The 25,606-nt window shown below is 41.3% G+C and overlaps 1 protein-coding gene and 1 pseudogene across 3 annotated transcripts in view; one reads left to right on the top strand and one right to left on the bottom strand.

Annotated features, from left to right (window-relative positions):
- Window positions 1-25,606, bottom strand: part of NAALADL2 (N-acetylated alpha-linked acidic dipeptidase like 2) — an 860,785-nt gene that overhangs the window by 755,259 nt on the left and 79,920 nt on the right. The window lies entirely within an intron of this gene.
- LOC148538757 (5S ribosomal RNA) lies at window positions 19,656-19,774 on the top strand (annotated as a pseudogene).

The raw sequence follows: 25,606 nt of genomic DNA, 5'->3' as shown, positions 1-25,606 counted from the left end.
GCAAGACGGAGGAGAACCACTTTGACTGGGGTGCAGGATCTCCACACCTGGGAAGTGTAGGCTGTATGTGAAGTGAGTTGTACGCCTATTGAAAGGCTGTACCCTGCACTTCAACTCCATGACCAGCACTTCCTGTCTATGGAGGGGAACCGCTGGAAACGATCGCTCATGATCTGTACCGGCTTCCCCCTCCATGCTCAGAGACTCACCTGTAATCCCATCGTCATCCTGGTCTGCGCTGTATGTCTCCTGTTGTCTGGTTGCGGGTGCACTTCTGCAGCATCCTCACGCTCCGATTCTTCCTCGTTCTTGGTACTTCCTGATCACATGTGTCTATGCCGATCACGTGGTGCGGCTATGTATGGGTCTCAGGTGCCAGTGGTTCTTTGCTTGTATACATGAAACAATGATGCAGTGTATTCGATTTGTTCCCAATGCATTTCAACCTTTAAAGGTCTTCCTCTGGGAGTGATAGGGATAATTGTTCTTATAGATTGAATGTTATATACACTGTCATGTCCCTACTTCAATCTACATTGTCCCTCTCAGATTGGTCAATACAGCAGTCACTCAGTCATTCTAGGATGTGGTTGTATAGTTGCTCTGTAACTGCAGATAGTGCTTGAAAGTAAAAAACATGATTCAATCATTACACCTATGTATAAAGTGTATATTAAAATATCCCCACATTACTTATATGATGCTCATTAATCGATTAGATAAATGGGTAATATTTCTGGCTCCTCTAGTATGCTCACACGTATGAATAATTAGGTGTATCTGAACTCCCCCTTAATTTAAAAATATTTTGTTTTTATATTAAAGCTGATATGTGTACACTAACATTAAGAACATTGGAATCACCCTATCTAAGGGGATATATGCTACCCTGTCATAGAGTCACTTCCAGTGCATTGCTGTTCATAGTATCTACTGTACAGGTTATCCACAAATGATGGACCTAACCTCATTGTCTACATTTAGACCCTTAGGTATTAAAGTGTCCATCATAATTATACCCAGAGATAGATAGATAGATAGATAGATAGATAGATAGATAGATAGATAGATAGATAGATGAGGTACTCTATAATTTATCAAGCAGCATGCATCCCATCGTATAGAGAAAAAATATCAGGTTATAAAGATGATAACAAATGTACAGTATTTATAACTTAAAGAAAAAACATAATAGAAACTGATAATTTATTATTCAACTGTCTTAAACTGTATCATTTAACATTCCATGTGCTGTATCGAAATTGTCTATTATAAATCCAATTGTATATCTTTACTATAAAATACTGTAGTGGAATGTGACTTCATACTCTGCACTTATATGACATATATTTTAATAACAGCATAAATCATGATAAATGATGAGACACATACATATATGCATTACAAATAGTTAGATGTAACAGAAGCCACCTACTGCTCATGTACGATTTAAGTCACGGTTACCTTCATAGTTCAACACAGCTTTCACTTTGTTGATTTCTTACTTTTGTTGATTTCAAAGCTCTGGGTGATTGATGGTTTCTCTATTCTCTGACATTTTTAATACACTGCCAGGTTTGAACTTTCCTCCTGTTAGATTTGCTTTTCCTTTGTCCTGTGATGCTTTTTTGTCCTTGAGCTCACACATCTACTTTATTCATATTTTAATCTCTTTAGGATTTTTAACCATTGCCCTGAGAATCACCCATGTTACAAATAGCCAAATGTAAATGTTTGCTATGCTTCTGGCACCTACAGTATCTGTTTATACGTGAAAAAAACACTGTTTATATATGATATTTCCAATTAGTAATATATCCCTAAAATACATAATTTCTATACAAAAAAGTTAAAACCAAGTAACCCAAGCTTTAACATAAATCTTTCTAGCAGACTGTAGAGTTTTTTTGTAAATAAAAAAATGCTGATAATTCAATGATCAGGGGCCATGGGGTATTTTTGGAAGAGCTACCCTGTTTGCATAAAGAGACTCAAATAGACAGTGATATTGATAGTACTAGCCAGCTTTCAGCCTCTAGCCCTCAAAACATTCATCATTAATTCTGTCTACAGCCCATAACAGATTTGCAAATCCTATTTATCTGCCTCAGACATATATAACTGCATAACCACTTGCCTTTTTAGGAACTTATACAAATACACAGTGTACAATCTTTTTTTGGGATTGGATGCTGGAAGTGAAACACACTACTACTAGGACCAATCATTGGTTTGAACTTGTCTTTTTTTGTCCTAAAATGTGCAGAAAAAATGAGAGTAGCATTGTCTTTATTTCATTTATCACATTTATATTGTCAATATTTGTATTTATCTGTGTGCCTCTCAGTGTATTTTCTCAGACAAAGTAGGTGAATCAGTGGTGGATACAGGGAAGACTTTGGGCACAAGTGGGCAATGGTTTCCCTCTGTGTATGCATCTGAGCCGCACTGCAAATGAGTCTCAATGGTTATTGCACAGACATGCAGGTTCATGCAATTTGGATGGGCGTTTATGGGTAGTATCTGGGTGGTGACTACCTGACGCAGGCATGTCAGTGTTAGTGACTGCCTCTAAAGACGCAGTTGCACTGACACTGGTGGCCATGTTCAGGCTGACATTCTGCGTCTGCCATAGGGCAGGTACAATGTCTGATGGTGTGGCCAATGTATGATCAATGGTGCACCAATAGTGTGTCTTTGTAAGTACATAATTGGATTTGCACCACAGCTTGTGGGCATCTTATTAGGACACCCACTGCCCATGGCATTAGAATAAAGACACAGTAGCGCTGCGACAAAAACATGCCACTCCCTAGAACAGCTGAGTGCATTAATATATCTGCAGCTCCTAAATGTTGTTTGCTCTGCATGGCTAATAGGGTTTGCTTTAGAAAATGCTGCCAAGATTGTAGGCAGGCCTGTCAAGAGCCATGCCGGGCCAGGTAAAAAAAGGGTGCGTGGCCTAATTGCAGGAGGCATGCCTATGCCCCCCTAGGTATATAAAAAAAAGTTTTGCAGCACCACTTCACACTGGCAAGGGGGGGCACAGTGAGCCCTCTCAGCCTGGTGCATAACCAGTGGGGGGTGCTATCGCTCCCCCCACAGGCATACTGTAGGAAACTGCTGTGGCTGCTTCTTAGCAGCCACGAGCAGTCTCCAGGGCAGCCCAGCACACAGCAGCATGTGCTGGGCTGCAGTGTGAAGTAAGAGGGGGAGAGCGGTACCTCTAGCAAGCACAGGCCCGAGTAATTTGTACCCGCTCCCCCTCTCCTCTTGGCGACCCTGATTGTAGGCCTAACTTACAGAAAATTCCAACCCTTAACATATATAGAACTATATAGCAGTTATTATTTGTATCTTGTTACTGAATGTTGGCTGTGCTTAATGCACCTTTCAATCCCAGATATACATAGTGGTGTGCAGAACTGGGATTTTTGAAAAATGAAAAAAAAAAACTAACATTATTTATAAGATGTTAAAATTTTCTTTCCTCTATGTGCAAAATGCTTACTGTATGTGTAAACAGTAATTCAGGAGTGAAGAGGAAAATTTAAGGTAATACTTAAAAACTTTTAGGCTGTGCTTTGAAAGTGACATTTTTACAGACATGAACATTTCAGTAACAGCACAAAAATCTCTGCCTAACATTAAAAGCAATTGTACAGATGAACAATAAAGGAATTGGGTCTGTCCTATGAATGAAATTCATGAAAATTTTAGAGAAAGTACCAGCATCTTTGCATAAAAATGTACTGCTATTATTATACAGTGTCCATTGCCACGAGGACTTGCATTTTATTGTATCTAAAGTTTACTGAAGGATACAAACAGGTAGAGACAATGGGTAAATGAAATACTGTATAGCAGACCTCAACCCAAAAAGAATACAGTAATTTTAATATCTTTGTGATAAGTAGCGGCAAAGGATGCAAAGTAATTCTCATATTATTGCAATATTATGGAACAAATATTTCCTGAATTTAAATTAAATACATTTTGGAGTGTAGCACTTTCATACTAAAGCAAGGGCTTCAACCCTGCTTTTTCCTGGGTTATTGAATGCAGATTGGACCCAGGTTACAGCTCCTATACCCCTTTTACACTGCACCTTGGTCCCGTTTAACTCTTTTTACACTGGACGTGTGTCTGCCTTTCGAAATCTGTGAATCATTAGACGTGGATGTTTTGCTACAGGGTCACAAAGATGAGTCATAAAAAGTGGATATCAGTGCTCCTGAACCACCAAAGAGATCCTTTTACTGTAAACCAAGTTGAATAACTCAGGTTACACCCTTACAGGCTCTGACCCTGGAATAACCCTGGTAGTGACCAGGGTTGAAGCCTCGGCAATTTGGAAACAGGTAGAGCCTTTCACACAGAGAAAGTTACCCCAGCAAATAGCCAGAGTGAGAAGCTTGGTCTGAAAGGGGTAAAAGTGAGTGCAGAGCATGTATGTTTTTATATACAGTATGTCAGTTTATGTCGGTTTCTTGGTCTATTTTACACATACCTTTATCACACACATGCTTCAGACCATCATATTCAGTATCAATGTTGAGTTAAGGTTTATGCTGTAGTTAGTTTATTACTTGGAAAATAAGATGAATGTATGATCTTCAGTTTAAACAGAAGTGTGTTTGACCCCACAACTGGAGCCTCACATCATGATTGGATTCTGGAGGGCCCATCTTCCACTTTCAAACTCTCACTGTGTATACTGTATCCCTGTTTTCCTCAATTCCTCTATTACAATTATCACACTAGCCCTGTCAATCCTGTCCTAACTTGTAGTAGGTCCCTACTGACTAAAAGATGAGCATACTGTACCTCATGACATTGTGCCATTTGTAAATTGGCAAATATATGAGGCTACAGCACACTGGTTGCTTGGCCACTATAGTCTGGTCAAGTCCATGATGTGTGTTTTTTATGTGCACACTATTGAGTCCCTGACTTTGCTGCTTGAGCCATTGGAATATCTCCCAACACTCCACAAATCGGACTGTACTGTGGAAATTGGGATGACTGGGTAGTATGTATACTGTACTCATTATTTGAAATTCTACCCTGCACATAGCACTCCAATTTCCCTTTGTGCTATGTCCCTTTAACAGTAGATCATGCAATGACCTTTTGAAGCCAGAAAAATTAAACAACCTTACAAAAATGTATACCATTAAGATGTGTTTTAAACATTCTGAAACATTATCTGTTCTAGATTTCACACTTCAAGACAGGAGGCCCATGACAAAAATCAGCATTTACCCCTGTCAACATCTGTACATTAGCAGCTCAAAAAATGTTGCTGTTGTCAGGGCTATGTAATGAGAAACATGTATATTATATATTGACAAATACCCACATTTTACACTAAATACACAAGTTGTTGAGTATATTAGTGCATACTGCAGGGGCCTATTTATTTTAGTTGTATTTATGCATAATTGCAGGAAAAAGGCCAATTAAATTAATTTACATTTTCTTACATTCTCCTGTGTATCACTTTTTTTCGTAGTAAAGCAGAACATGTACGTGCTAAGGAGATGATATTTCATGCATTTCTTTTAACCAAATGAGTACAAAGAGGAGCATTCTAAAATATGCTGATTCTTCATTTGATTTCAGTAACAACTAAAAGCTATGTCACCGCAATCTATCTCTTACTAATCATTCCAGTATGGCAGGAGGAAGAAATGCAAATCAGCAAATAACTCACCATGAACATTTTGCAGCATAATATAGTACATGTAAACATACAGTATGTACTTTTGTTTCTTTTCACTTGGTAAAAGGCAGAGCTAAGGGGTACAGGCTGGTAATGTGCCATCTGGGGAGCTGCGATCAAAGCTGGATGAAATAAGGGTGATGATTTACACTTTAGCAACTCCACTTGACCTGACCATCTCACATAGGGCCTGATCAAAGGTGAACGAAGATGCGGCTGATTCTGAACATATAGAGATGCATACTTGCATCATCAGATGCACTATTGAAGCTTGCACCAATCCTATGGCAGGTGCAATTTTTGTATCATGTGTCTGCTGTAACTGACACACCTGTGTCTGGCTATCCATCCTCCTATTACATCTCAGGAAAGTTCCCTGAACTCCACAGCCCTTGCGTCAAACTTTTCTCTATGTCTCACTGCAATAACCATCAGAATACATGCGCAGTGTGACTCGGATGCATGCGCAGTACTTCCAACATCAGCCAACTGCGTGCATAACAGCAACCCAAATCTTGAGTAGGACAGGACTGACCATGTTTTAATAAAAGCCTTTATATTGATGGTCTTCTAGGTAACTGTCCAAAATGGCTTTTCCATTGCTTTATTCAACAGTCTGCCTCTCAGTGGTACAGTAATATGCCTGCATAACAGCTCCAAATCACATATGGTATATGCCAATATTTTGTTAATGACAGTTGTGACTAGCAAAACCATGTTGCATATTGGAGTTGTAACATCGAAAGGCATCATAAATGTTACTGTAATAAACACTGGAACATCAACACCAATGCCTGTCATGATCCCGTCACAGGGAATTCCTCAGTTGGAGGACTGGGAGCCGGGGGGGTTAGGGTGGCCTGGAAGCAACTGGAGAAGTGACAGTACTTAGGTCCTCCTAAATAGCCAAAGCCAGGTGTTGGCTAGACTTGACCAGAGGCACAGAGTCTAACCTACTTGGTGGTCTTCACCAGTGACCCCTCCTATTAAGATTTGGGTTTCGCCGCAGAAAGTGAACAGGTCGTGGCCCTTTGGTCAGGTAACTGGGAATGACAAGAACCAAGAAATAACACTAGTAGTGGGAAAACTGAGAAACTGCATACTCTGTGTAATGATATGCAAGAATACTGAAAGTTTGTACACTGGGCTGTACTAGCGAGGACTGTATCTCTGGAGATCCATGCGTGGATTGGTACAGGAGAGTGGCACTAGGTGTCAATATGTGGATTTTGTACTGAGTATACTTGCTGGCAATCCAGACGCATGACTGGTACAAGAGAATAGCACTAGGAGTCAGTACATTGATATTGTACTGAGTACACTTGCTGGTGATCCAGACACAGGACTGGTACAAGAGAATGGCACTAGGAGTTAGTACATGGATGCTGTACTGGAAACACAAGCTGGAGATCAAGACATGGATAGCACTGAAGTTAATATCTAGAGTGAGCACACAGACAGGTGCTGAAGTAATCACTAAAGAAGTCAGACGCTGATTAGTGCTGAAGTTGTTTTACTGGAGTTTAGCACACAGACTAGTACTGAAGAAATCACTAGATAAGTCAGACACTGTTTAGTGCTGAAGTTGTTTCACCGGAGTTTAGCACACATACTAGTACTGAAGACGTTACTAGAGAAGTCAGATGCTGATTAGCACTGGAAGGAGTCACTGGAATAAATAACATATGCCTGGAGCCATGGAACAGAATCACAATCACTGAGAAAGCAAAGTTGAACAGAAATGTCCTGTTCCTGGAGTCAGACTACATACCCTAGGGTAGTGGTCCATTGGAGGACAGTGTCAGCTAACAGCAACCAATGCTACCATTGGGTGAAGGGTTAATCAGGTGATGTAGACTGTCATGGCTGCATCCATGATGGTAACTGCAGGAACCAAATCACCGAGCAACACATGAATGTCCTAGCAGACCCCGGGGACAATACTCAGCATGCCACCCACCACTGAACCTGGCATCTGACCATCTGACAAATCAGAGGAAGCCAGTGCAATGGTGAGTAGCAGCCAAACCCAGGCAGCATCCTGACAATGCCCTAAACAATCTGGCACAAAACATTGATTTTAATCGTCAGAAACAGTGGTAGCTATGGCGGGTGGGTGTATGTGTTTTCTTTCTCTCATGACTATAAATGCAGCTCTTTGTGCTGTAATACTGCAACATTATCCCATACATATATGGATCCACATAAACCATTACTTATAGACTTCTGTACAAGAATTACTTAAGCTGTGCATGAAATTATAAAAATAAGAGTTATGGTAGACTTACCTTTGTTAACTCTTTTTCTTTGAGGTTATAGGGTCCACAGGAACAGCCTTGGGGGGGGCATATGTGTTTGGAGAGATCCAGGCACCAAACAGTCAAAGCTTTAGCTCCCAGAATGCACTGGTACTCCTCCATATATACCCTGCCCATAGCCACAGGCATTCCAATTGTAAATAAGTCTAAATTGCAGGAAAAAGAAAGTGGAGAAGGAGGTACAAATTACACTAGAAACACTCTCACGAAGAAGAGGGAATCAGTGATAAGAAGGAACAGATCCCAACTGAGGCCAGGTGCATCATGGTGGGAGTCCTGTGGACCCTATGGATCTCGAAGAAAAATAGTTAACAAAGGTAAGTCTACTATAACTCTTATTTTCTTCTTCAGCTTCCATAGGGTCCACAGGAACTACCTTGGGGATGTCCTAAAACAGTACACTTAAGGGTGGGGACGCTCCTGAGCTGAGAGAAGAATCCGCTGACCAAAGGAAGCATCCTGGAAGGCAAAAGTATCAAATGCATAAAATTAAATCTTGGGACTGCCAGAGCAGCCCCTGTTCAAAAGGTGCATCTGAGCTCCTGCTGAGCACCAAACCAAAAACTGAGGGCCCGATTCAGACCCACTGCACATGCTCTGTCGCTACAGGTCTTGCTACAAGACAGGGTGGCTATTGATGTTGATTGACAGCACACCCCATTTTGTAGGTCGGGGAGGGGGTGGCTACACAAACACAGACATTCCCTTAGGAACGTCTGGCTTTTGTGGGTGGCCCTAATGACATCACTAGTGATGTCAGTAGTGGACTTCCTGCTCTATTAAAGCAGGGAGTCCACTCACATTGCACGAGAGCCAAGACCCTACCACAGGGTCTCCTTGCAAGCCCGATGGTCACAATAATATTGACGGGCTCCAGGACGCTTGCAAAAGCTGTGGGTGGTCACCTTGCATATACTGTGGCATTACCTTTATAAATATGGAGCCTGCACAATATTTCTGGTGAGTATTTCATAAATATGGTGTCTGTGCAATATTTCTGAAGCTATCAAGAGAAAAATTGCATGGGCTGCAGCAGGACAGGGAAATAACAGAAATGTATCTTAGTGTCCAGTTAGCTTCCATCATATAATTGAAAAGCATAAGGATCTTGTCCCAAAAGAAAGATGTTTGTTCTATTATTTATATAAATAAATTTTTGTATGCAAAAAGTCATATTGTTACACTATGTAAACATTGAAGTCAATGGTGGGAACCGCGGAATAAACTTTAGTAACCTGCAGCTCTCCATTGACTTCAATGGAGGAGCCGTTCATTGGCTGAGAGAGGCGGGGGCTCACCTCTCTTAGCCAATGAACACTCAGATATGGCTCTATAAATGCAGAAGCCACGTCTGAGCATTTCATTCGGGAGATATCAACCATTCTGGTTGGTATCTGTTGTGTGGATTGCGATTTTTATTTTATTGTTTTAAGAAAATCTTGGATGCCTACTTTGAGCAAGGGCACCACTCCTGGTAATGTAGGTGAGTACATGTGTGTGTGTGTGTGTGTATGTAATAAAACTGAACTTTCACGGTGTGTGTGATTTTTTTTTTTAGACATTTCTTTACAGGTGAACTACAGGTAACAGCGGGCCCTTAATGTCCTGCATGCTGGTACTTGTGGTTCTCCAAGTACCAGCATGCAGGGGATGCTTGCTGGGACCTGCAGTTAGACTGTAAAGAAAATGTTGATACTTCTATTTTTTACAAACCACACACACTATCTACCCACTTCCCACCGCCAAGGGGTGGTGGGGATAGCCCCGGGCTATCACCCTAGGCTAGGGGTGCCCTGGAGAGGGGGACCCCTTTATTGGGGGAACCCCAACTCCCTGGGCTGACTAGCAGTAAGGTCTGATGCTGTGGCTGGGGGGCCCGGTGAAAGGGCTCCCCTGGCTTTGGCATCAGCCCCCGCTAGAAAGGGTCTGGTGCTGGTTTTTATTATAGGGGGACCCCTACCAGCACTGACCCTTCAGCCTGGTGCTGGTACCTAAATTACAGTGGAACCCTACTCGTTTTGTTCCTCATAATTTTAGGTACCAGGACTGGCTGGCAAGTACGGGGCTGGTTAGGCTTTTGGGGGGGGGGATATGTATTTTTTTTTTAAATATACCCTATTTAAACTATTTAGAGGAAGAAACATACACAAATCACAATGATTTGTGTATGTTTCAGCCAAACTCGCAGCTCTGGAGGTGAGTGTTTATAATTTGGCAGACAGTTTGCAGGCATCTCACCCGAGATTGTTATCTCAATTCTTGGTAAATTTGCAAGCTGTATCTTTTAGGTGAAAAGTACATCCAAATTTGCCCAATGGTGATAAGATTTTAGTTTGCTATCTCACACGAGTTTTATGAGTGAGAAGAGAGAAATATCTCTCTAACTCACCCGACTATGCCTTTAGTAAATTTGCAAGTTGAAAATCAGGTCTAAACTCTCCTGAGATTGGCATCTCGACCATTCTCGATTCTTAGTAAATTTACCCCCTACTCTTCTATAAAGGTAACAATAGAGTACTTTATATATTTTTGAAACATTTTACAGTTGTAGATTTAAAAAAAAATGTATAGACCTCTGTCGCAGTGCTAGGATTGCAAATGCAGCAGGGAGTCATACACCTTGTGCTGCATTTGCACAATTGCAATGATCGCACTGCAAAACTGCCTGCATGCAGCTTTGCAATTGTGATCCTTGCTGAGTCAGGCCCACTGTACACTAAATAATGATAGCTCAGAACAGTCATACATTTGAGCAGATTGATTGCCAATGAAGGCAAAAATTACATTCAACATCAGGTAGGTTGATTGATTTTACTTAACTAATTAAATGTTTACTTTCATGGGGTTAATGAAAAAGGAATTATGCATTATCGTGTATGATGAATTTATTCACACTTGAATTTACTAGTACATTTTTTTAAATATGTTTGAATAATATTGCTAAATATTTTAGTAACGGCATGGGAATAAATCATTATTGCAGTTATCCATTTGCTAATATGTATTATACACCTATTTGTGGGCTATACACCTTGCCATATTTACTGTATATTAATAATTACTGAATAATTAAAGATGACTCTTGTAACAGTGTTACTACATTCACAGCTATTACACTAAACAAAACCAGAGGTTCCCGAACACAGCCCTCAAGTCACCCCAACAGTTCAGGTTTTAGATATATCGATGATTGAGCACAGGTGGTTAAATCAAATTGACTGAGATACTAATTAAGATACCTGTGGTCAAGCATGGATATCCTTAAAACCTGGACTGCTAGGGTGCCTTGAGGAAATTTTTTTAGACAATAGCATTTTAGAATGCTCCAATATATTATTACAGAATTGCAGCCAGCTATCATTCATGCTTTAATTCATAAGCTCCAGTATTACACAGTGTATATTACAATTGCGAAAATCTCCATGATCTATAGTGGATTTATTTATTAAATAATACATATTTACATTTTTAACAATAAATGTTCACCACACAAATATTTAAGTAATTATTAAAGAAAATATTCTACTGATGAAGCTGCCATGCAGATGCCAGGAGAGCTCACTAAATGTCAGCGGGATACTGACGAAATTATTTATACTCACTGGTTAGCCACTGTGTCACTGTCTGAATATAGACACATCAATTACTGTTGCATGAAATTGAACTTTATCAAGAGTATGATGTTAGCGATGGTCAACAATTTGTATAGCATAAAATAAATGCTTAGCTTCAGATTTAGCATAATTTATATATTCATGCTCCAGCAGTTCAAACCGAAGCAGGAGAATATTTGGGTACAGTTTCTAAACAGATGCAGATTTAAAAAACATAACTACTAAAGGTGACAAGATATTTTAAGGGAAAAGATTATATATATATAGATGCTATTCCTCCTATAAATCTGGTTTTGTGGATGCCTTGCTGTTACAGTTGAATGTCTTGAGAAAGGTCTTTGCTGACCGAAACGTCGACTGGAGATGTAAGCAGTAAACCACCTGTGACTTTACCTTTGCTCTGGTGAGTGCCCCTTTGTCTTGGACTCGATATATATATATATATATAAGGGGTGAGCGGGTTCGGATTTCTGAAATCCGAACCCCCCCGAGCCCCCCGATCCGAGTCAGGCTCGACTTTTCCCGCCTGACTCAGATCTGAAATCGAGGCAAAACGTCATCATCCCGCCTTCCGAGTCTCACGGGTTTTGGATCCTATATAAGGTACCCGCGTCGGTGCCATTTTCTCACTCGGCTGTGGACAGTGAAGAGGGAGGGTGGGAGTTAGGGCTGGCTGGGCTGTGTAGTGTAGTGTAGTGTAGTGCTGCTGTTGTCCACTACTTCAAAGTCCATAGGGGCTGGCTGTGTTGTGCTGTGCTGCTGTTGTTAATAGGGGCTGTGTCCACTACTTCAAAGTCCATAGGGGCTGGCTGGACTGTGTTGTGCAGTCAGTTCTCCATAGGGGCTGTGTCCACTCCAAAGTCCTGTGCAGTGTCCCAGTCCTAAAGGGGTGCTGTAGTGTTGTCCAGGGGGTGCTCTGTCCATCAGGGGTGCTCCCCCCAAGTGCTTAAAAAAATAATATATTTTCTGTGTTTGTGAATTGTGTGCGCAGTAGCCGCACGTGCATCAACAAAGTAGTGCCAAGCGTGCGCCTGCGTCATAAGTAAAGGGCCAGCTGGCTTGACCGTTAAAGGGTGCTGTAACCCGCAAAGTACACTCCAGTCCAAACCAAAAAAAAAATATTTTCTGTGTTTGTGAATTGTGTGCGCAGTAGCCGCACGTGCATCAACAAAGTAGTGCCAAGCGTGCGCCTGTGTCATAAGTAAAGGGCCGGCTGGCTTGACCGTTAAAGAGTGCTGTAACCCCCAAAGTACACTCCAGTCCAAACCAAAAAAAAAATTATTTTCTGTGTTTGTGAATTGTGTGCGCAGTAGCCGCATGTGCATCAACAAAGTAGTGCCAAGCGTGCGCCTGTGTCATAAGTAAAGGGCCGGCTGGCTTGACCGTTAAAGGGTGCTGTAACCCCCAAAGTACACTCAAGTCCAAACCAAAAAAAAAATATTTTCTGTGTTTGTGAATTGTGTGCGCAGTAGCCGCACGTGCATCAACAAAGTAGTGCCAAGCGTGCGCCTGTGTCATAAGTAAAGGGCCGGCTGGCTTGACCATTAAAGGGTGCTGTAACCCCCAAAGTACACTCCAGTCCAAACCAAAAAAAATAATATTTTCTGTGTTTGTGAATTGTGTGCGCAGTAGCCACACGTGCATCAACAAAGTAGTGCCAAGTGTGCGCCTGTGTCATAAGTAAAGGGCCGGCTGGCTTGACCATTAAAGGGTGCTGTAACCCCCAAAGTACACTCCAGTCCAAACCAAAAAAAAAATTATTTTCTGTGTTTGTGAATTGTGTGCGCAGTAGCCGCACGTGCATCAACAAAGTAGTGCCAAGTGTGCGCCTGTGTCATAAGTAAAGGGCCGGCTGGCTTGACTGTTAAAGGGTGCTGTAACCCCCAAAGTACACTCCAGTCCAAACCAAAAAAAAATTATTTTCTGTGTTTGTGAATTGTGTGCGCAGTAGCCGCACGTGCATCAACAAAGTAGTGCCAAGCGTGCACTTGTGTCATAAGTAAAGGGCCGGCTGGCTTGACCATTAAAGTGTGCTGTAACCCCCAAAGTACACTCCAGTCCAAACCAAAAAAAAAAATATTTTCTGTGTTTGTGACTTGTGTGCACTGTGGCTACACGTGCATCAACAAAAGAGCAGCGCCAAGCGTGCGCCTGTGTCCCATAAGTAAAGAGCCGGCTGGCTCATTTCTTAAAGGGTGGTGTAACCCACAAAGTGCACTACTCTCCAGCAAAAATAAAAAAATATTTTCTGTGTTTGTGTGCGCTTTAGCCACATGTATATATCAATATAACATAAATGGAGGACCAAACTTTCTCCAATAAAAATAAAATAGGGAAAGATCAAGAACCACTTCCTCCTAGTGCTGTTGCTGCTGCTGGGAGTTGTTCATCATCCCAGAGAGGAAGTAGGAACATCACTACTTTTACTAAACAATTGACCCTCCAACAGTCCCTAGCGATGAGGATGAAGTACGACAGCAGTCATCCTGAAGCAAAATGTATAACTGAGCCCTTGACTGCTATGTTGGTGTTAGATGTGCGTCCGGTATCCGCCATTAGTGCACTGGGATTTAGACAATTGATGGAGGTAGTGTGTCCCCGGTTCCAAATCCCGTCTAGATTCCACCTGCATCCTCAAAGCAGCAGCGACAAGCGTGCGTCTGTCTGTTAAAGGGTGGTGACACCCTCAAAGTGTGCTACACAAACAATAAAAATATTCTTCTTCTTTTTTCTGTCTTTGTGAAATGTGTGGGCTGTAGCCGCACCTGCATCTTTAAAGCAGCAGCGACAAGCATGCGTCTGTCTGTTAAATGGTGGTGACACCCTCAAAGTGCGCTCCACAAACAATAAAAATATTCTTCTTTTTTTTTCTGTCTTTGTGAAATGTGTGGGCTGTAGCCGCACCTGCATCCTTAAAGCTGCAGCGACAATCGTGCGTCTGTCTGTTAAAGGGTGGTGTAACCCTCAAAGTGCGCTACACAAACAATAAAAATATTGTTCTTTTTTTTTCTGTCTTTGTGAAATGTGTGGGCTGTAGCCGCACTTGCATCCTCAAAGCAGCAGCGACAAGCGTGCGTCTGTCTGTTAAAGGGTGGTGACACCCTCAAAGTGTGCTACACAAACAATAAAAATATTCTTCTTCTTTTTTCTGTCTTTGTGAATTATGTGGGCTATAGCCGCACTTGCATCCTCAAAGCAGCAGCGACAAGCGTGCGTCTGTCTGTTAAAGGGTGGTGACACCCTCAAAGTGTGCTACACAAACAATAAAAATATTCTTCTTCTTTTTTCCGTCTTTGTGAATTGTGTGGGCTGTAGCCGCACTTGCAACCTCAAAGCAGCAGCGACAAGCGTGCGTCTGTCTGTTAAAGGGTGGTGTAACCCTCAAAGTGCTCCAAACAATAAAAAACTATTTTTTTAATGTGTTTGTGACTTGTGTGCAATGTAGCCGCACTTACATCCTCAAAGCAGCAGTGACAAGCATGCGTCTGTCTGTTAAAGGGTGGTGACACCCTCAAAGTGTGCTACACAAACAATAAAAATATTCTTCTTCTTTTTTCTGTCTTTGTGAATTGTGTGGGCTGTAGCCGCACTTGCATCCTCAAAGCAGCAGCGACAAGCATGCGTCTGTCTGTTAAAGGGTGGTGACACCCTCAAAGTGTGCTACACAAACAATAAAAATATTCTTCTTCTTTTTTCTGTCTTTGTGAATTGTGTGGGCTGTAGCCGCACTTGAATACTCAAAGCAGCAGCGACAAGTGTGCGTCTGTCTGTTAAAGGGTGGTGTAACCCTCAAAGTGCGCTCCACAAACAATAAAAAAATTCTTCTTTTTTTTTCTGTCTTTGTGAATTGTGTGGGCTGTAGCCGCACTTGCATCCTCAAAGCAGCAGCGACAAGCGTGCGTCTGTCTGTTAAAGGATTACATCGGTGACAGCATCCAAGTAGGCATGTCAGACAGTCCGTACCTGTACTGGCAGGAAAAAGAAGCAATTTGGAGGTCCCTGTACAAACTGGCTCTATTTTACCTGAGTTGCCCCCCCTCCAGTGTGTACTCCGAAAGAGTGTTTAGTGCAGCCAGGAACCTTGTCAGCGAAAGGCGTAGGAGGTTGCTTCCACAAAATGTGGAGAAGATGATGTTCATAAAATGAATGATCAACTCTTCCAGGGAGACCAGCCTCCAGAACGTACAGAGGGACCTGTGGTTGTGGATTCCAGCGGGGACGAATTAATACTCTGTGAGGATGAGGATGTACACAACACTGAAGAGGGTGAGGAATCGGTGGATGAGGAGGATGAGGACGACATCTTGCCTCCGTAGAGCCAGTTTGTGCAGGGACAGATTAATTGCCAGCTTGTTTTGTGGGGGCCCAAACGAACCAATCATTTCAGCCACAGTCGTGTGGCAGACCCTGGCGCTGAAATTTTTGGTTTGTTAAAGTGTGCATGTCCTGTTTATACAACATAAGGGTGGGTGGGAGGGCCCAAGGACAATTCCATCTTGCACCTCTTTTTTTTCTTTGCATTATGTATAGTTTGGGGCCTAGTTTTTCAAACTGCCATCCTGTCTGCCACTGTAGTGTCACTCCTAGATGGACCACGTGTTTGTGCCGCCCACTCGTATCTCTTAGCATAGTCATCCAGCTACCTCGGTGCAACCTTTTGGACATAAAAACACTATTGTGAGGTGTGAGGTGTTCAGAATAGACTGGAAATGAGTGGAAATTAAGGTTATTGAGGTTAATAATAGCATAGGAGCAGAAAAACCCACAAATTCTGTGATTTTAGCTGTTTTTATGCTTTTTTAAAAAAAAATACAGATCCAAAACACAAAACCCAGAACCCAAAACACGGAAGGGTGGTTTTGGCAAAACCAATCCAGATCCAAAACATGAAGAAAGATCCAGATCCAATACCAAAACACAAAACACGAAAAGTGGCCGGTGCACACCCCTAATATATATATATTGTACAGTCTGAGCAGGCACACTACCAGACTAATTAACATTCGACTGGTGCAGGGTCCATATGTATAGTAATAATGCACACTCAACCCGTCCTTCCTGAGAAGATTCCAGGACTTTCACTCCACCACAAAAAAATGGGTTTAACCAATAAAGGTTACATAATACAGACAAATGCAAAGGCCCAACAGTAGTCTGTTTCAACTGCTCGAAGGTAGTTTTCATTAGGATATATGAAAATAATAGAAATGGAAACAGGCGCACAATAGTGTAAATCCTTTAAAACAAATGGTAAGACCCACCACATATATAAGTTACTGCGTACTGTATTGCTCTATTTACAGAGTGTGTAGTAGATAGTATAGATACTCTTATAGGGATACCTCTTCTGTGTCTTCAATGATTCAATGTATAAGGTGTCACAGATCTCAGGCAATATGTGGAAAATCACAAAATTCTCTCATGGTGTAGTATTACACACAATTTATTCCACATACAGAACACACACATAAAAAAATGCACAATTACATGAATAAAACTTGTGATAGGCTTATCTGTTAGTTGACCACGTAAGTAAGCAGTGGGTCATTATTCTCTCTGTATTTAGACCTTGAACTGGGTACGATACAGCTGGTATAGGAAACTCTATGTGTGGCACTCCAAGCAAAAAATTAACAGGCAGGACACAATGGCTTGGTTAAAGTTTCAATGCTATAATAAAAGCATTTTCATCAGAACCATAATACACACAAAAAGAGCTTACCTTAAGTACACATGGCAATCACCCAGTGCTCACATGCAGGCTGGTCCGGGCGGGACTGCACGCCCATCCGCCAGCACTACTCTATGACATCAATACATCATGTGACTAAACACCATCACCATGGTAACCCGATGTTACCAAATACAATACACAGATAATACAAATACATAAATACAGTACACGTCATGCCATATAGCAACGATCATATATTGCAGTATAGCCACATATAAGTTAACATAAGTACCAAGGTGTCATGTTCAATAACCAATGCTGCTTAGGTGGCGCCATGACATAATGTACCTATATGCTATCACCATGGAAGCATAATGCTACCAACTACACTTATAAACATATATACACAAATCGGCAAATACAATAAATCTGTCCAAATCCTAAAATATGCCAAAACTCATATATCTCATAATTAATCACCAGAATTGCTAATTATAATGGTATATACTAATCTAGATATTAGTGGGTAGATATAATCCACCCTCAAACTACATGGTAGTATATGCACAACCCTATGCTCCTCTGCCACCAATGAACACTATATTAGCATATGCTCATAATATCCACTATGAACCAGCACGTAAACGTACAGTTTTACAACAATGATAATTCCATATCTTAAATATAAACCAGAGCAGCGTGTAAGAGACATATCTTTATAAGAAAGCCCCTAATCCCAGATGTTCATTCAAACCCCTGGGTGCCATAGTACCCAATCAGAGTTCTAGGCTTTGGTTGACACTGGTAGTGCACTATTTCAGCTAAGCTGGTGCCTGACGGAGTTGTTGTAGTTTTACCCTCTGTAAAGATATTGCGTGTCTATGGAGATCTGGAAGAATACTCACGAGTACAGCTACAGGTGGTGTTAAAAGGATGACCATTTAAAATAGCGGCTGCTGTGGCCCATAAGATCCCTTATCCTTTGATCTTGGACCGTGAATTTTCACTGTTTCAGGAGGTGGTTAGCTGGCATGACAGTGTGAGGGAACTAACAGCTCAGATGCCCACAGAAGCCCGATCTGTGAGAGGCCTGTGTACTGAGGTTGTCAAACCTTCCTAATAGTTAAACAGCAGGAGGGAAGAAGGGTAGAGGATAATTGATTACCCATTGACAAAAATATCTCCATACAGGACTTTGCACGAGATCAGCATAATCTCGTGAATGCTTTTCAAAATGTTGTGATGATAAATGGTATAATTGTAAATGCCTTACCACATGATGGCACACCTTATTTTGTGTTAAAGACTGATTTGTTGTACAGTGTAACTTATGTGCAGGGTAAAAAGACAGACCAGTTGCTGGTTCCAAGAAACATGAGCAATTGGTACTGAGGGTGGCTCAAATGCATTTGTGGGGTGCGTGGCCAATGCGTTTCGCCCGTCCAATCAAATGCGGGCTTCGTCAGGGCTGTCAATGTCTCTCACTATTGTTCCTTATAAGGGTGTCAGTCTTGCTCCTCCTGTGTTTATTAACTCCTTAGTTGCCTTGTCTATGGTCTGTATTCAAATGATGATGAACCTCTTGTGTGTGTCATGTGGCATAGAATTAGACAGACCAGTGATTCCATGATCTGTGATGTTTTATAATACTACATAACTGTAATAAATGATGAATCTAATATTAAAAACAAAATAGTAATAATAAATACATAAGTTAAAATTGGAAATTCATGAATTAAAAAGGTTAATATGGATTTAAATGGATATTAGTCTATATTATTTCATTAAAGATCTTTAGATTCCTAAACTGAAGTGGTTGGCTATTGTCATCTATCTATTGTTTTATCTTGAGTGAGAAGCAAGTAGAAGTATTGTATTTGATGATGGATTTGCTCGATCAGTCTTATTATTCATCCTAAATGGGCTAATTGGCTTCGTGCTATTCAAGTTAGAGAAACGGCACAATGGATACGGGGATGGACTACATAACCTGGTGTTCATGGTCCCCCACCACATTACTAGTCAGGCCCTTCCCTGTTTAGCTTCCAAGTTCGGAAGTGGTTGGTAGGGATCAGGGAGGTATGTACGTAGTGATCACCACCATGTCCTTTATCCCCAGAAAGAAATTCTTGAAAAGCACTGTTTTAGTGCCCAGATCTTGTCTTAGACTGATGTAAATTAATCTTTCAAGAAATAGGAAAATTCAAAGTTGATATTTAGTCCCTTTGGTTTGAGTGTTTTCAATTCATAGATCCATTTGAAGAAGAAGAATCCAAATGGATCTATGTATTGAAAACACTCAAACCAAAGGACATGGTGGTGATCACTACGTACATACCTCCCTGATATCACCCAACCACTTCCGAACTTGGAAGCTAAACAGGGAAGGGCCTGACTAGTAATGCTGTGGGGGACCTCGCATGAACACAAGGTTATGTAGTCCATCCCCGTATCCATTGTGCCGTTCCCTTAACTTGAATAGCACGAGGCCAATTAGCCCATTTAGGAGGAATAATAAGACTGAACGAGCAAATCCATCATCAAATACAATACTTCTACTTGCTTCTCACTCAAGATAAAACAATAGATAGATGACAATAGCCAACCACTTCAGTTTAGGAATCCAAAGATCTTTAATGAAATAATATAGATTAATATGCATTTAAATCCGTATTAACCTTTTTAATTCATGAATTTCCAATTTGAACTTATGTATTTATTATTACTATTTTGTTTTTAATATTAGATTCATCATTTATTATAGTTATGTAGTATTATAAAACATCACAGATCATGGAATCACTGGTCTGTCTAATTCTATGCCATATGACACACACAAGAGGTTCATCATCATTTGAATACAGACCATAGACAAGGCAACTAAGGAGTTAATAAACACAGGAGGAGCAAGACTGACACCGTTATAAGGAACAATAGTGAGAGACATTGACAGCCCTGACGAAGCCCGCATTTGATTGGACGGGTGAAACGCATTGGCCACGCCCCCTGGAAGGAACGCTACCCAGAAGAAGGGATCTAACGGTGACACAGGCATGCACACTCACCACCGGCTCTCCCTCACCCTCAGCGGCAACTGGCACTTGTTGGTCCAGCTGCTGCACCGCGGGACCCACCGAGAACGGGTCTCCAATTCAATCATCAGGACCCGGCGAGCAACCAGACGGAGGCAACACTACATCCCACAGTTATCAGCACAAAGGTAGGAGGTGTGCGCACCGCCCCACTTCTGCAGACCATCTGGAAAGTCTCATTTTAATTTTTATACAACGGAGAGAGTTTAAGATAAAGACTGGAGACTGCATTGTCTTACTGTATCCAATTAGGGAAACCTGCATTTTCTAACATCTATCCATCCACCTGCTATGGTGAAGGACAATTTATTTTAATGACTCACGGTATTCAAAACAGTTTTTGAATCAATTCTGCAACCTACAACGATATAAAGGGACTATTATGCGTGATGTTGCTGTTTATACATTGATGCATTTGTTTGGATTACATTGAACTGTTCCTTTTTTTTCTGAGGTGCATACAAGTTTGCATCTCAAGCGTAACTACACGTAGCCTTATTATATAATTCTATATACATGTTGTTATAACGTATATAGGATCAAGCGAAAGTGTTCATATTTGAGATCATCTATACAATAGTTTTAAATATTTATTGATATTCATAAGTGTATTGTTTACTGTTCACCCTTCATATTACTTTCTTTTAATAAATAAAACCAATAATTCCTATTTGCACCTCATATGCATCACAATTACCATATTTTAGTGGTGGTTGACTAAACCACCTGGTACCCTGAGGTAATACCGCTATGTAATACTATGTCTAGCACTATCGCCCCAGAATCGGTAATGCTTTATACATGCTTGGGGATCCCAAAAGAGGTCTTGACTGTCTAGGGGACTCCCTTTATGTCTAAATTAATGAAATATTTGTGCTGTATTTTGAAAGAATATAACCTTTAGTGTATTTTCCGCAATCAGACAAATTGTAAGAACACTTTAACTGCACCCTTAAGCAGATGATGAGGCAGGCAGTGTCCCAGGATAAGAGGGACTGGGACCTGTTCTTGCCCTATCTAATGATTGCAGTGCAGGAGATACCCCAATCATCTACAGGGTTTATCCCATTTGAACTCCTTTATGGTAGACAATCCAGATAAATTTTAGACATCTTAAATAAAGGGTGGGAACAACCATCCCAAAAGCCAAACATTGTTTAATTTGTGTCACAGCTGTATGGCCGATTAAGGGAACATATGACTTTGGCTCAGAAATATCAAAAGCGTAATTATGATGTAACCTCAGTGAACCATTCTATTAAACCAGGGGACAAGGTATTGGTTTTGGTCCCCACCCCTGATAGTAAGTTGTATGCCCACTGGCAGGGTCCTTATGATATCACAGAGGCAGTATGACCTATTAATTATGAAGTGTGCTAGGAGGGTAGAAGAAAAGAGGTACCGATCTACCACATTAACCTGTTAAAGCCGGAAGGGACGGGCCAGTTTACCCTCTCTGTTGGCCATAAAAACTCCAGATTGTCTGGTGCCCATTGAAGCCTCATTGAGTCCCAGCCAAAAGAGTGAAGGTATAGACCTGGTAGCAAAAAACCAGTATGTTTTCTATGCCATCCCTGGGAAAACTCAGATAATACAGCATGATATTATTACACCACCCAGGGTAGTGATAAAACAAAAGCCTTATCATATCCCTGAGGCTAAAAAGGTTGCAGTTAAACAAGAGGTAGAAGAGATTCTCTGTCTAGGGGTTATAGAGGAATCCAACAGTGAGTGGAGCAACCCGATTGTGCTGGTACCCAAGCCTTCGAGAGCCCTAAGATTTTGCAATGACTTTAGGAAACTGAATAAGGTATCTCAGTTTAATTCCATCCTATGCCTCAAGTTGACAAATTAGTAGAGAACCTTGCAAAATTCAGTATTTAACAACTCTTGACTTAACTAAAGGGTACTGGCAGATACCCTTAACAGATGCTGCCAAAGCAAAAACAGCTTTTTCTACCCCTATGAGTCTGTTCCAATATAAAATGTTGCCCTTTGGTTTGCATGAAGCCCCTGAAACCTTCCAGTGCACCATGAACAACTTGCTTTGACCTCATCGGGTGTATGCAGCAAATTATCTTGATGACACTGTCATCTTTAGTGCAGACTGGAAGACTCATCTACCGAGTGTAGAAGCAGTTCTGCAGTCTCTATGGGTGCACAGGTTTATAGCTAACCCAGAAAAGTGTGCCATAGGAATACCAAATACCTGGGGTATGTTGAAATAAAAGGACAGATTAAACCACAACCCAATAAAGTAGAAGCAGTTGCATCCAGGCCTAACCCCGAACGAAAGTCTCAGCTCAGAATGTTTCTCATTTTAGAGGGTTATTACCGCCAGTTTATACCATACTTTGCAACTAGACCTCACCTGATAAAATCTGGTTGCAAGCAGCAGAATTTGCCTGGCGAAACCTCAGGCAAGCGTTATGTACAGAGCAGGTGTTGCAGGCACCAGACTTTATAAAACAGTGTGTGTTGCATACTGATGCATCTGAAACAGGGTTAGGTGCAGAACAGTCCCAAGTGGTAGACGTGGAAGAAAAGCCCATCTCATACTTAAGCCGAAAATTGTTACCCATGGCACCCAAGTACAGTACTCCATGGTGGAACAAGAGTGCTTGGCCATTAAATGGGCAGTAGAATCTCGAAAGTACTACTTGTTGGGAAGAAATTTCCTATTAATTACTGATCATGCACCCTTACAGTGGATGCACACAAATAAAGAGGTGTATGCTCATGTGTTCTGCTGGTTTCTGGCATTACAACCATTCAAATTTGCGGTACAACATCATCCCTGGAAAGCTCCGCCTCAATGCAGATGCTCTCTCCAGAAAGTTTATACCTCCTGAATCCCCAGTTGACCCTATGGTGAAGCTAGGGGAGGGGAAGAGGGGAGTCAGGAGGGACTCTGAAAGGAGGTGGAGAAGTGGCATATTCCCAGGTGAGAAATGGGAATAAAGACAGGTTAGGTAGAACCTTCATCTGAACAGTTGGTAGCTTCACCAAGGTGGTTAAATCTAAGGGGGAAGGAGTGTGGCAAGGATAGCACAGATCTGAAATGGTTGTAAAACTGCAGGTTGTCAGATCCAGGTCAGGGTTTGTGTGTGTAAGTTTCAGTCTGGAAAGGCAGTTGATTACAGACACCTATGTGAGGCTGGTAAAAGAGCTGCAGAGACACTAGGAAACTGATCCTGATGGTGATTTAGTCACCCAGGTTATAGGCCCGGGGGTGACCAGTGTTAGGGAACCTGGACCTGAGGGTCCACTAAAAGAATTTTATTGCTGTATGGAAGACTCTGAACCCACTGTAACATCTTGCCTGTGAACACTGCACTGACCTGTCTGCCTCCCTGTAGTGAGGAAATAAACTCCTGTTGGATTCTACTCAAGTCTATGTAATTCTTGTCAATATATATATATATATATATATATATATATATATATACACAGACACACACACAAACACTACTAGCAGTGCAAGGGAAGCAAGGGAGGATGCTTAAAAGTTCTATATGTTTATTTTATTATTGGTATAATAACTAGATACTTATCATCTTAGTTGTGAACATAGGTTTAAATTAATGGTTTCTGCATGAAAATCTGATAGGAAAAGCACTTTAAGCAAATCCTCTGAGAGTAAGGTATATAGAATTGAGCATACCATTGTCTAGTGGGACTCAGCTACAGATGTGGACTTGCCAGAATGAACATACTTAGCAGTGACTAAGTATGAATGTTGACATCGGACTGGTTGAAGTTATGAGAATATTTAAACACATATTGAACTCTGAAACTCAAAGTTGAATATATATTTTCTTGCATGATTTTGTCATTATCTGTACCAAAAAGATTATAGTGGCCCACACATCAACAATCAGTCAGGCAAAGTCAACATTTTGCAGATAGTTTTGTAAGAAATAAAAGGGCAATATTTTAAATTTGGCTCTTCCGATCTATGACAAAATTTTTTACAAAATCAGCAAAATGCCAAATTGGCCCAATTGATTGTTGATGTATATGCCCCATTAGTCTCCTGAAATTGGAAGCACAGATTGCTTTCCCTTAAACACAATTGACACGTTTGCTCCAATTGTATTAAATAAATATCTAAAGTTGAGGTAATAATGTAGAGTTGGCATAAAATGCAGCTACTGAAAGATAGACTTTTTGCAGTTTGCGGAGCTAGACAAATCTCATATCCAGATGCAAATACATATAAATGAGCAAATCAAGTCCAAATAAATACAACTATATGTTGTCTTCTCCTCTAAAATTAAATAGGAACCTGCTTTCCTGATACATATAAAAATAAATTAAATAATACATACAGACCACAGTAGGGGAATTAATCAGTTCTACAATAGTAATGGGTGAGATCAAGATGCACTCAGACAATCATAAGTGCTGTCAACTGTCATCATCAGAAGTGCATAAATTACACCAGAGATTCAAACATGCTCAAAATATGCACATCCTTATAGGCAAGGTCATCAAGAGATCAGCTGGGTACTGGCACTACAGGGGTTGGCCAAACTTGGGCTCCATTCAGGGGCAGTCTCTGATGTGGGCCCCCTCCTCTCCACCTGGCGGCCAGCAGCGTACTGAGCTGTGCGCGGCCAGCACTGGAGTTACAGACTTTGGGCACTAGAGTGTGCCCAGTCTATAGTGTCTGCACAGGTCACTGGGAAAATGGCTGCGGTAGCCATTTTCCCTGTACTTCGCATGTGCAAACGATGGGAAATGGCCGTTGTGGCCATTTTCCAGTTGTCTAACAGTGCCGGACTTCATAGAGGTAAGTAATATTATGGGTGCAGGGTGTGCAGTGCGGGGCCCCCCTGGACCCAGGGGCCCATATTCCCTGCACACCCTGCACCCATTATAGATATGCCCCTGGCTCCATTGCCTTTTGTAGAACCTATGTGCCTCTGTGAAGTGGGGACACATGTACAAGAATACACACTTACTGTACTTACAGTAGCCTAGGTTTGCACACCCTATCCCTTCACCATTCCACATCTCTACTTGTAAGGAGTCATATTCACACAAAGTGATCAAATCTGCATTTGAATGGAAGTATAACATAATATTGTGTGCAAGTGTAGTGCAAAAATGTGTATTTTAAACAAAAACAAGACAATTTTGTCCAACTCTACATCAGCCCCAAGTGAGGCTGATTATAT

Source organism: Taudactylus pleione, unplaced genomic scaffold, assembly GCF_031769625.1.
Source record: "Taudactylus pleione unplaced genomic scaffold, aTauple2 ptg000037l, whole genome shotgun sequence".
NCBI lineage: Eukaryota > Metazoa > Chordata > Amphibia > Anura > Myobatrachidae > Taudactylus > Taudactylus pleione.
Note: the sequence above shows the minus strand (reverse complement) of the source record. Positions and strands in the feature narration are given on the sequence as shown.